Source organism: Andrena cerasifolii, chromosome 5 (genome assembly GCF_050908995.1).
Source record: "Andrena cerasifolii isolate SP2316 chromosome 5, iyAndCera1_principal, whole genome shotgun sequence".
Lineage (NCBI taxonomy): Eukaryota > Metazoa > Arthropoda > Insecta > Hymenoptera > Andrenidae > Andrena > Andrena cerasifolii.
The window spans coordinates 7,982,833-7,995,929 of NC_135122.1; the positions used below are offsets into that span (position 1 = coordinate 7,982,833).

At 44.8% G+C, this 13,097-nt stretch overlaps 1 long non-coding RNA gene across 1 annotated transcript; it reads right to left on the reverse strand.

Annotated features, from left to right (window-relative positions):
* Nucleotides 1-246: 246 nt before the first annotated feature.
* LOC143369141 (uncharacterized) lies at nucleotides 247-12,630 on the reverse strand. Its single transcript, XR_013085348.1, has 3 exons — nucleotides 12,359-12,630; nucleotides 8,701-8,943; nucleotides 247-412 (listed from the first exon to the last, which is right to left on the reverse strand). It is a non-coding gene; the product is annotated as an uncharacterized LOC143369141 (long non-coding RNA).
* Between the last annotated feature and the right edge of the window lie 467 nt (nucleotides 12,631-13,097).

Sequence of the window (13,097 nt, forward strand, 5' to 3'; positions counted from 1 at the left end):
AGGGAAGCACGGAGCTGATCCGTCGAAAGGGCACGTCCCTGGGTCGGGACGGTGCATTGGCGTGCATTTTAATACCGTTTTGTTGTCGGCTGTCCGTCGGCACAGTGCGTCACGGAGTCACACCCTAGAGCAGCGTAGCGCTCCTCAAGACGCGCGTCCTGGCCACGAATTATTTATTGACGCTCAGGCCGATAAATTATTTCCGGCACGACGCGCATCGAGAAACAGCGGCGGGCATCCCTCTTCTAAACGGCGCCATCGTGTTCCCGCAGACAATTTCTGCGTGACAAAGTGTCGTGGCTGCCACACGTTCTCCTCGTCGCCGATCCCCGACTCGTGGTATTGTTCACGGCGTACCCCGTTGTTCTGTCGTCCTTCGAGGCCAGCTGATTTCGCCCTATTGTCTTGTGCTCTGGAATTAATAAAGCCCGCTGAAAAATGGACCGAGCTTCGCGATAAATTACGTGGAAAGATTCGAGGCGGCCGCCGCGCCGCGGCTGCATGCGTTTGCCTTCGGGAGCGGTGACTCAAGCTGTCGAGTCACTCCTACGGGGATCGGTGAACGTCGCTGCGACTCCAAATTAGTTCCAGCAGATTTTTCACATCGTATAGGATCTCCTTAAATCTGAATCATACTTCGTGTCTTTATATGGACAGGGGTATATGCAGCTTAATGCTACAACGACCATGGAAATGCTTTTGCTATGTAGTAACTGGTAATCGTTTCTCTTGCATCAGCTAGTACCCTAGACGCTTTTGTCGAATTGGTTTTGGTCGAAAGCCAGACGCCGAAAATCCATTTCTCTCTGTTTGATAACGGGCCCATTAAGGATCCGTATTTCACATGGTCTTTCACGGATATCTACCCTTGTGCCTATCTCTGCGTCCTGTCAAACAGCTGGTACAATATTTAGGAAAACCTAGTCCGAAGGGCGCAGGGATAGCTGCATATAGCGGTAGATCGTGTTTTTAGAATATACTGTTACATTTCACGAAAACAATTGACCAGCAATCGTTACCACCCATGATCAGTTGATCGTGATAAGATTATCTGCTACAGATTTAATCTAATTTAAGTATAATTCTGAACACTTTGCAGAAGGGAACAGAAGTCTCTGATGTTTATCGTTATTATTTTAATTGTACGAGTGAATTACCTTCGCTAATTCACTCGTACAATTGAAATAATAAAAACCTAAAGTCAGTAAAAGGCACCGGTGGTCCGCTCATAGTGCGCAGCTCAATGAAAGAAGTTATTATTCTTGTGAAGAGTAAGCAACTCAAACTAATGCTTCAAAGCGTACGCCGTCAATTATTCTAAAGTCGAGGTTTCCTGGCTCAATGGAATTTCAGTTAAGAATAAATCTCTGTTTTCAAATATCACGGGCGATTGTTTCGAAACGCTGAAAAGCGTGCTGTACAGTGCTGGAGCCAGGAAGCCAACGAGTATGGCGACCCACAAAGGGCCCATTGTGGGGTGCGCACGTGGGGTTGGTCAGGGAAGTCACTTTTCAAGGGTTGCTCCTCGAAGTCGCGCATTCGAGGGGGATCGGCTGGGAAACGAGGGAGGAATCATTACAATATGATAAAAACGAACGACTTACTCGCTCGTAAACACAGTACCGCGAAGCTGTAAAACGTCCAATGGACTAAATATATAGGGTCCTTTTCCTGGCGCGAGAAGCTCGGGTCTTGTTTCTTAGATTGTGCGATGCTGAGTGCATAAAACATACATTTGTCTTGAGAATGATATCGTGGACAATCACAATAAAGATTTCACTTTTGTGACAAGACAAATTGCCTTTGATAACCGTTGCCTCCCTTTCCTCTTAGGGACAGCAGTCAGAGGACCAGTGACATATTTTAATCTCTACTGTAAAAATTTAACTGGAGACTCAATAGCACTTTCTTGAGACAGAAAAGTTCGAGGTAAAAGATATTGTGGAGCTGTTGATCCCTGCTTCAGGAACACTGTGACGTTTGCAAGTATGAACTTTGTGGCTCCGCACAGTTTCATTTCTTTTATATGAACTTTGCGGATGATAATAGGATAGACAAACACCGTGACAGTTCCGAATTCCAAAAGAACTCCTTGCATGTTTTTGAAGGGAGGGATGCCAACGTTATTCGGTTCCATGGATTATACGTATAGAAATAGATGGCTCACCCTTGGAACGTGCCTCTTCAAATATTTAGTTTCAGTCGGAACCCCTCTAAACTGACACTGGATATCCAAATAAGAGAAAGGAAGCCCTCGTGGTTTCGAGCCGGTGGAATGCCGCTCGATGATACATATTTAATTATTGCAATTGCAATATGAGAGCAGTGTATGCACTGGAACTCTTCGATCTGTATTTCAGGAACTGTGTGCTCGATTCCAGGGGAGCATGAAATCCTACATTTGCTTCGAAGTAATATTTCTATTTAAAATTAGACAAGTTCTAAGAACCACTCTCTCTCTCTCTACAAATTAATACGGAAGAGTGAATATTTCGTCAATATGCAACAGATGCATTTCAGAGCGAGGTCTAAATAGGGAAGGCGAGAGATGGAGCACGATAAACATTAGTCTAATAATAATCCAGATAAATTTGGATCTAGATCTGGCTGTTACTTTCATTCCCTTCGTTTACCAATCTCCAGCTTACAAACCGTCAGCTACGCGGAGCATAAATCATCAACGCTTCCGACTGGCGAGGGAATCGTTGCACGTTTATCCAAGAAAAAGTGTGTTACGGAAGGAATTCAATTGTTATACCTTTTTATCTTTTATGTAACAGATAGCGATATATACTGAAGATAGGAGCAAGAAGAATCGAAACTTCAAAGCCAATTTAGTGGTCGTCAACAGAGAAAGAGTCATTTCGTTACCGATTTCAATATGCACTCTACACCTTGATTGATTTTCTATACAATATTCAAGTTCGGATGAAACGTTGAGTAAGAAATCGTGGAACACGGATGTTTAAGACCATTGAACTTATATATTTTTTTAAATTTATGAAGAATTTATTCACTAATCGTTGAATTGAATTTTAAACACTAAAAAGAAGATTTTTATCTTTACTCCAGCATTTCTGATCAAAACAGCAAAATTCTGTTTACTCAAGGTGGATTTCTATAATATTAAAATGCTCTTGATGCAGTGAAATACGAAATGTACAACGTCGACCCATCAAACCCTTTTCACCGAGCCTCGTCGAAATTTATAAAAACAAGAGGATTTGCATTTCTTGGAACGACAAAAATAAAATAACATATTCAGGGGAGACTTAATACACCTGTTTCACGGAACTCGCGTTTTAATGGGCCCGAGTCCCCAAAGATTCTCGAATCTAAGTGGAATGTGCCAGACGCAAGGTCGCTGAGATTAAAAAAACGTGGAATAAGAAAATAACAGCCTCCTATTCCAGTCGTGGCAACAATACAAACGAACGGTGTTTCGACGATTCTTCAAAGGAGATCGAAGAATAAAAGGATCCTTCGGGAGAGGAGTATTCATAATTCACCCTACGAAGAAACTCGCGCCTCTTGTCCGTCGGAAATTTATGTCCGGACGAGTCAGAAATTCAGACACGGGCACCGCTTGAAAATACAAGGAGCACGACGTGCCACGGTTCTTTAAATCGAAATCGAACGACTGGGCGGGTAGAAATAAAGAAACAGGAAAATGGAATCGTTCGCGAGCATAGAGGGAAACCTTCGACCCACTCGCGGCGGTCTAAAGGACGACTGGGAATGTCAGAGGGTGAATTTCGTCTTTCTGCGCGTCCTCCCTTTCCTCCTTCCTAGCGATTAAATAGTCCTGAAGGCGTGTTATGTGTACGCTATCAAGGAACTGTTCACGAACGCCTTTGAAACAGAGCCTTCATCACTGCACCCTGTATATTTCACCGTAGCCATACGATTTATCCGCGGGAACCTTATGGGGGGAATACTATTTTATGGGCTAAAAATGTAGCATCATTCAGGAATTTTTTTTAAGAACCTAACATTTCGATTCATCTGAAATTTGCACCATGTTTTTAGGCATCCTTGAAGAAGTTGCAGTTTTTTTCATTCATTTTCAATAATTAATATAGGAGTTATGCGTCACACCGCGCAAAACTCGTCGTCCGTTGTTGTGCATGATATGTACCTTCCAGGTAATCTGAAAGAGAAAAATGAAACGGCGTTTTTCTTTGTACATATTAGTAGCTTCAATTTGATTGAACCAGAATACCGCTAAGTTCTGTACTTCTTTTGTTACGTAAGAAAATTGGCGCATAATTTTTTTTTATTTTTTGCTCGTTCATCAATTTCAAGCTACATATGTATAAAATAAAACGCCGTTTCATTTTTCTGTTTCACATTACCCGGTAGATAAATATCATGCACACCAACGGAGGAGGAATTTTGTGCGGCGTGATGGTCGATCATGCATAACTACTATATTTATGGTTAGAAATTAATAAAAAAAAAACTGTAGCTTCTTCAAAGATGCATCAAAACATGGTCCAAATTTCAGATGAATCGAAACGCTGATTTCTTAAAAAAAAATTCCCAAATTTTTCTATGTTTTTAGCCCAGAGAATAGGATTCCCCCCTTAAATCGAAGGCATTAAGAGACACCGCGGTCGGAATTAACAGCAACGCGATAAATTACTGTAGCTTCACTTGACAATGCTACGATCAGCGCCTGATTCATTGCCGGCTCGTGACAATGCCGGATACCTTAACGATGCAACAAATTCTCGGGGCCACAATTAATGCCTTCCTCTTATCCTTTCCTCCCTCCGCCCGTCCTTTTTCCATTCCAATTCGCTCCTTGATACCTTAAATCTCACCGGTGCGAACTCTATTACGAGGCCATGTAATGGTATTCATTGCGATCTCTCTGCCCCGTACACAGGTAGGAGCGTGATATTTCCTCGGCGAGAGTTTTCCACGGTACCGTGAAGTCCAATTTACGAGGATTAGAAACTCCTTCGCGGAAGAACGCTAATAGAAAACGAGCCATCCGGCGTCGTGGATCTTTTTCTTCGCGAGGTTACACAGGAAACTGCGGTTTGCCCTCAACATTTCACGGACTGTGCAAATTGTGCTCCATTATAAGCAACGTAAACCGGAAATCTTCTCTTCTATTCCAATCAACCATCCTCGTCTTAATGTCGAGCATTATGTGGTCGGGTGACCCATATTTCATTTTTTTCGACTAAAAGTATCGGCTTATCCTTTTAGCATACTATTCCGTCGTCGAAATAAGGGCAACTACTTACTTTGGTGAGAGCAAGCCTGCGTGTGTATCGTACAAACTGGCATCGTGTTCCACAAAAGTGTTCCCCAGGTATAATAAATTGCGGTTGAAGGGTGAAAGGAAGGGCGCGTTGCGGGGGATGGAAGGACACGAATGAAATCAGGGATATTATGATAAATGCGGGTCGCTGGGAAATTTTTTAAGAACTTCCGCTACGTGGCCCTCTTTGTCGTCTCGTTAGGATGTCCTCGGTGAAGATGAGAGCCGATTATTCGGCGCCCCGAGATCCCGAGTGCGTGTCAAATCGATTGGCACGCTCGACCCATGATCCAGGTGCCTCGTTAGCCACGAGCACCTATCGATATATTATCACGCGACAGGCGTCTTCGTATCGTTATACTCTCGTGTCGTGCCTTTTTTACCCACGGCGCTTGCTGAACCTCGGAAAGAAACGTCACTCTATTGTTTTGTCACGCGGCGGTCGTCGATGCAGATGCAACTTTCGAACGGTGCATTTTATCCTGAGGAAGCGGGGTCAAGCACGTCATCAATCCCGTTAGCACGATTTCATTTGTTACTTGACGGACGAATGGTAGCGTTGTAAGATCCCGTGTACCTTGCCTAATATCGCATGTAGCATTAGCTTAATATCGACAGGGACATTGGTATTTTAATAGTAGGTACATTAAATAATGGCATTCAAACATATTTCTTTCCAAGTAACAAGTTCCCCTAAGTTTCCAAGCCACAGCTTTACTTGCGATCAGTGTTTTCACTCACCCTCTGCTGATCAAAAGATCCCCATCGATTTTAATTTATTCGAACCTCCCATTTACCCCCTTCCAAAAGGGACCCCTATCGTTGATCATTCTCTTCTCCCAGAATCTCGCAGCCGAAATGCGTTTCAACGGTGCGAGCGGCGGCGCTGTCGCGGTCATCGGAGAAAGGAAGAAGAAGAGATTCGAGCAAAAGGATTCTTCTGGCCGGTCGAGCACACATCCTGATGCGTTTCGCGGAGAACAGACAAGCGGCATTGTCTTTCTCGGACGTGACAGGGGTCACTTAGCATAAAACAACGTTGTTTGATCGTATTTAGCATATCCAGCGCCGGTAGCCTGTCTAGTCCGCATATATACTACTCGTGTAACGTGTAGTACCGTGCTCGTACCGTTTCCTCCCGCTGACATCACAATAATGATATTAATTATGCCCGTGAGAGCGGATAAGCAGTTGGCAGAGCGGCGTTTCAGCGTTTCGGACGGCTCAGACGTTTCGGGGTGTCATGGCGGGCCCAGTAACTGGACTCCAGTTACGTCTCTGGCTTCTTACCGTTCGCGCTGTACCGTATAAAACGTTCGACGAACAAGAGGTTGCGCAACTTCATGAAAGCTGACTGCAAGATTGCTTAATGCAGGATAGTTTCTTAAGTCATATCTGATGCTGGAGTAATTCTCTAAGGGGAAGTATTGACCGAGGGGTTTCTCGACAAGGTAGGGTTCAAATAATAGGAATTGATGAGCGTGAACAGATGTCGATCATTGGGAGTGCTGGATCTAGGATAAAAGGTGGATATAAGAAGAAAGTGTTTTGATACTGATACTCAAACTGTGAATGATACTCAAATTTTAATGTCTAAAGATATTCTGTAGGTATAAAACCTCATCAAACACCTTTAATGCACCACAGTTTATGCTGATCAGCGTCAACTGTACGAGCCCAGTTTCACACTTTTCACTTGACACATCTTCCAAGAAGCTTCCACAATCGTGCCCCTTAATTAACTCCCTCTCTGTTGCCCACTTTCGAGGCAAGTAGATAAATCATTGTAAAAACTCGTCTCTTTCCGGCATTTCAACGTCCTCCTTTCTTCCACCGCCCGCTTCCCGCGGAGCGTGAAAACCGCGGATGCGGCGGGAAACGACGTTTCTTCAATTAGAAGGCTGCTATTCACGTTTGTCCCTTTCGTACGGCGGCACCGATAAGTGGCAGAATGCTCGGCTAACGAACGCACAATGTCGGCCAATTATGTTCCGCGGTAGTGCAAATTTGCATCGCTAATCCCACGCACAAAGAATGACGGACTTCTTGCGCTCGCCATCGCTTCCTCGTGCCGCCGCGACTTCCCAGCAATTCTAACGAACATTGTGCGCAGAATACGCGCCGCGTTCGTGCCGTAATAAAAAGGCCACGCTGGAATGTAGATTGCGACTATTCACTTCGAGCGGGGTTCATGTCGCGAACATGTACCTGATATATACTTGTCAAAATCGTTAAATGTTTCGATGGTGTACTCCGCGTGTAATCAAAAATACAAAACAGAGTTCGGCATTAACCGAATAAAAAGTTATTTAAATAACGGATCAAATAAAAGCTATTTTCACTTTAGATTATTTGACGAATAAAGTTAATTTCTTTATTCGTTAACTTTGGCGGCTCGAACGCGCGTCAGACAATTATTCGACGTCGAATAAAGTTGAAGTTGAAGTTGAAAAATTTGTTCAACGCTGCAGTTGAAACGTTCGACGAATGAAAATTCGTCGAACACAGTTAATGCGGTTCCACTTTATTCGATACATGATAAATAATTTGTTTTAACTTTTATTCGTTATTCGAAATTGCATTTAAATAAAAAACTTGCCCATCTCTCGTATAAAGGCTAAAGTAAATAATAGGATGTGTAGAATAAAATTATAGACTATTATAATATGTTTATCATTAAGTACCTACCAACGAGATTAATTTGCATCCACGACCCCCCTTTCGCGGTGTACTTGTAATAGATTCCCCGCGCCTCTTTCAGGTACGATGTCTCGAAAATGTCCATCTCTTTTATGTGCCCAAGTGTTTTTTGGGAACGTGTCGCAATGCCTCGAACACGATCAGCTGGCTGCACGAAACACGTGTCACGCGTGATATCCCCCAACCGCATTACCAGGACGCGTGCATGCTATGCACCTCCGACGCGAGCGTTAACATGCTCGCGTGCAGGAACACGACACCCGATACGTCTCGCTTAATTGTCCAAAAGATCGCTACGTAGACGTGTTATCGCGGGCTCTGAGCGAGGGAACGGTAATTAGAAAAATGGCCATTTGGCAGGTGATAATTAGTCGCCGATCGGCTGCGCATAATTAATCGACAGAGCGCTGGTGCATAATTAAGAAGCGTGCCAATAACTGTGAGGTAGGTAGGTGTCTATAGTTCGTGCTTCAGAAGGGATAGACAGTTCTTCCGAGGCACAGTGTACAGGGTACTGGGATGGAGAAAATAAGTATAAGCCAACCAGATTCAGCACGTGCACTATGTATACATATATTCGAAGAAGAGACAGAATTTAACTGGACATCAGATACAAGACTATAAATACGAAATGACGAAAGCTGGACTCAGGTATCGAAGGTATACTCAGTCAGTGGAATCGTTCACAGGAAATTCCTCCTTCAGCATCTCGTCATCGTTCTTACCTCACGGAGTAATTCAACGAATCGTTTCATCAAGTGAGTCACCGCGAGAAACGCGAAATTTCTAAATGCTACGGTGGAACTGGCGAGGGAGGATGTCGTAAAGGCGTAGGGCATCGCGGCGTGGACTGTACACATTGATATCCCATTGATAACAGCATTTGCCCAGATGTGGCGTAAGGCACGGTATCATAACCGCGGTTTCTATGCTCGGGCCCCGCGGATGTGTATTGCACCGAGCAGCACCTGCAAAAAGAAATATCACCGTGATAAATGGATTATCAGGCGACTTCCTGCCTGCGCGGGCGAATATTGTTGTCGGTGAAAGTGCGATGACAGCGGCAGAAGGAAAAATGCTCTTTATCTGGCTGGAAATAGCACTGGTGTCGCATAGGAAGCGAGATACCGCGCGCTCGTTCTCCGCTGGAATAGGAGACCCCCTGATTTTCTTCCCCTTTCGTGGTTAATCGAGAAAGTGATTGATGTGCCATTTAAGCATCGTGATCTGTGATTAACAGCAGATGCGAATACTACGGTTAATCGAGCGAAAAAACGATCGCTTGACCACTCGGCGGACCAGGAAGGCTGTAGGCGCGGATGGAGATTGCGTTATTAATTAAATGTTCATTTAGCTGGACGGAAGAATGATTTCTTTTTTTCCGAATTGCGCCGCTTGAGATTAATAATCGCGCGCGGAAGTTCCCTTGTAATTTGATATTTGCGTTAATACAGATCGATATATCATCTCGGAATAATGAATGCTGTGTACATTGAGCGGCTTGCACACGAGTATCTCTCGTTTCAGAAGATCCAGCGTGAAAAGTTCCATTGCAACGACTGATATTAATAGTAGCAGCAAGTCCAATGGAAACGAAAGGTAACAATGGCGAATTTCACAGCCCGTGGCGCGTATCATTAAACACTGCTGGGAATAAAAACTTTTGGCATTTGATTTCCCGTGCGGCATAAGCATTGAAAACTGGCTCCGCGGTGTCTTATGGTGCCATAGCGCCGGGGAGGCCGAGTTGTCGTACATTCCCGCACGATTCATTAGCAGAGCACCGATTCGTGTCGAGCATGTTCTTTGTCCATATCCGTGGATTTATCTGATTTCCAAGTTAACCGAGCCACGCAATAACCCTTAATTATTATTCTTTCATTATTCGCAACGTGTCGCAATAGAAAGTCTCCAAATACGCTGGACGGTTTCCAGAGCACTACTTCCCTATTAACATTCCCCGCTCGAGGACGACATGGCTGCCTCGCGCTCCTGCAGGATCCATTAGGACACTGGCGATTCGTTATTACAGCGTGCTATGCACGTTTATAAAGCAGAAAAGAACACTGCAGAGACCTGCTAGGAATCGATAAAGAATCCAGAAGTCCCCCTCGAGTTAAATCCACTTTCGTTATACTTCGATCACTGTCATAGGTACCTACAGGCTCCGAGTGTACCGGGCCTCGTTCAAGGACCACCGCTTGGTTCCACAGAAATCGATCACCGTGTTTCCGTTGGATTAACGAGCCACTCGTTCGCAGCACCAATTTCGCACCAGATCTAATTCTCGCGGATCCACGGCTGCCAATCAGATGGAAGTCGCTCGGCGGGCAGGCAACGAACGGGGACAGAGCGCGGGCACGGTTTAACGTACGATTTCCTGATTTTCGTGGCAATTCACCGCAATTTGCCGCCCACGCGCAAAGTGCACGTAGGCAGCATAATGCAGCCGCGGGTACAACTTTCTGCGCATCGGCCAGCTGGAGTTTGTTTAGCCTACAAATCAACGGGATTCGCCGACGTGGGCGACAGACAGAATCTGATACCGCTGTCGAATAGTTAATAAGCCGCTAATTAACGATGGAAGGCGGTAGGGGTCATAGTAAAACGATAACCCGTCACAGGGTGGACAGCTGACTTCCATTAACGATGACCACGGACACTTGACGTTCTTTGAATCTCAGGGAACATTAAAATCGTGCTGGATTAACCAATCAACAAAACGAGTGCGTGCTTAGGGCATTAGGAGAAAGGGGGGCACCATAGAAATTTTCTTAAAAAGCAAACACTTTCTTACAATTCGAACACTTTGAAGTAAAAAGCTTTATTCACGCATAAGTGAGGTAAAAATTAAAATATCGACAAAATTGACAGTCGGACGATAGAGAATACATTTAAAAACATCTGTGAAAATTTGTATAAAACTCCATAGAGTTTTACTCAAATTACAGCGTACACCTTTTCGGAAAACGTGGTTTCGAGAAAAGCGCATTTAAAGTTTTCGGAATGTGTTGATATATGAAAAAAAAATTATATATATTATTCAAAGGAGTCTCTATCTTCGTTGAAAAATTTGTATCGATAAAAGTGTTATTGTCACTTAGAAATAAATCCCCAAAGATAACCCCTCTAACCCCTTAAACGATTTGGGCCTCTAAAGGCCTTGATTCGGCCCTGATTAAAACCGAGGGTGGTTGGTCGATGTACCGATTTGCGTGGAGCTTTGCGGTGTGCTCTTCAAGCGAATGTACAGGATGATAGACTCGATAGTCTCGATACCCTGCTGACATTCTACAATCGATACTCGAGAGTGAACGAAACGCGGAACATCCGATGGTTTTTGCAAAGGAGCCGCTTCTCCAGTTACGACGAACGGTACCGTGGTGCAGTTGATGCAACCGCGTCTCGTTAGTCGCGTCCCGAGATATCGACGCGATATTTATCGGCGGAGACGGTTATCTTTACTGCTTCCTCGCTCCGTTAAGGACTATTTTATATCCTAATTAATTAGCGCGCCGGCTATCTCGCGTAATTGCGGGTCGATCGGTCGCGCTACACTGTCGAGGGCAAGATGTAATAAACGCGAGGTAAATGGAGGATCGATCGTAAGGTATCGCTAGTAGATTTCGTGGCGATCTTGCACCGGCCAGGCTACGGTTTTTGCGAGATTTCGCGTATCTGATACCGATCGAACACCGCGTATGAAACGGCGCGGTTAAGATACGGCGGGATTCATTGTTCCCGCGTTCCCCTGCTTCTCGGCGCGTCAACGATTATCTTATATTCTAATAAGCGATGAGCAAATGGCCTAGTCGGCGTTTGGATAGCGATAATGAGCGTAGATATCGCAACTATGCGGTAATACAAGCTTCGACGATTAAACCAAGGGACTTGTAACTCCATTGCACGCCTGACAGCGCGTAGAAACGCGTCTAAATGTATCAGTGTTGCCTGAGGACGAAATAATGCGAACAAGTATAATTTCGTTTGGTTAAACGAATTCGTCGAGCGGCAAATGATTTTTTAGGAAAGAGGAAGGGCTGTATTAAAGATGCTTCGTATTTCTGTCGCATGCTTGATTCGAGAATTCACTGAGGAATCCCTGCACCTTTCAGGCGGTAACCGTTCGGAGGATTTACAGAAACGATCGAAAGGGAAGGAGGGGTGCCGAGCAAAGGCCAAGGAAGAATCGCGTTTTCACTTCCCAGTCGTAAGATCGGTAAAAGGCATAAGTAGATGCGAGCATTAGCAGCACGCAAACACGGATAGCCGATCGATAGTTTATCGTTCGTAGCATATTTCTATCCAGCACGCCGACAGGTTGCGATGGTTACATCGCGGTTACAACGTATTCGTATCCCAGCCACCGTTAGGATCGCTTACCTTTTATTGCTCCGAACCAGCGTGCGAGAATGATTTTATATGGTAATTATTTAGTTAATGTTCCCGCGGACATCCCGGTGCAGCGGGCGATCGTGGCCACGCTGATACCCGCGGTGCATTACTATTAATACGGTGACGGCGTTGATTTCTTCATAAATTTCGCGACGCAAACGCCCGGTGCGTTAGAATGCTTATAGTCGCGCAGAGCTAGGCGCGCGTTATTTACGCTCGTTGTCCGGTTTATGCATCTCGTGCAATGTTAACCGTCGGTTCGTTACGTCAGTTCCCTGGCAGCAACAGCTTGAATCCATTCCGCGGTGTCTAAACTGTCCGTGACGCGATCGTTACCAAGCCCGTTGACTGTTATCGCTTCCTGCTTTTGTTGCAATTTACAGATCACCCCGCGCGATTCGGTGTACCCGCGGAAACGCAGGGAGAAATGGCGAACCCTTTTTCCCGACCAATAATTGTTCTCATAATTCTATCGAAATACACTATATCGATAATAGGCACAGATAAGTAACGGTGGCTGCTCCAGGAACCCATGTGCACCTTTCGCTGTAACTTCCTTTCCAATAATCGCGTTACGCTTACAAAGTTGATAATTAAACGGCTCAAGGGTATAGCGCACCCTCATTAGAACTTAAAATTAAAACACGATTGAGGAGTTGAAATGGCAAATGATGTAAGTGCCAGAAGTGACCATTTTCAGTAGTTTCTTTTCTTCGAGATAGATCTC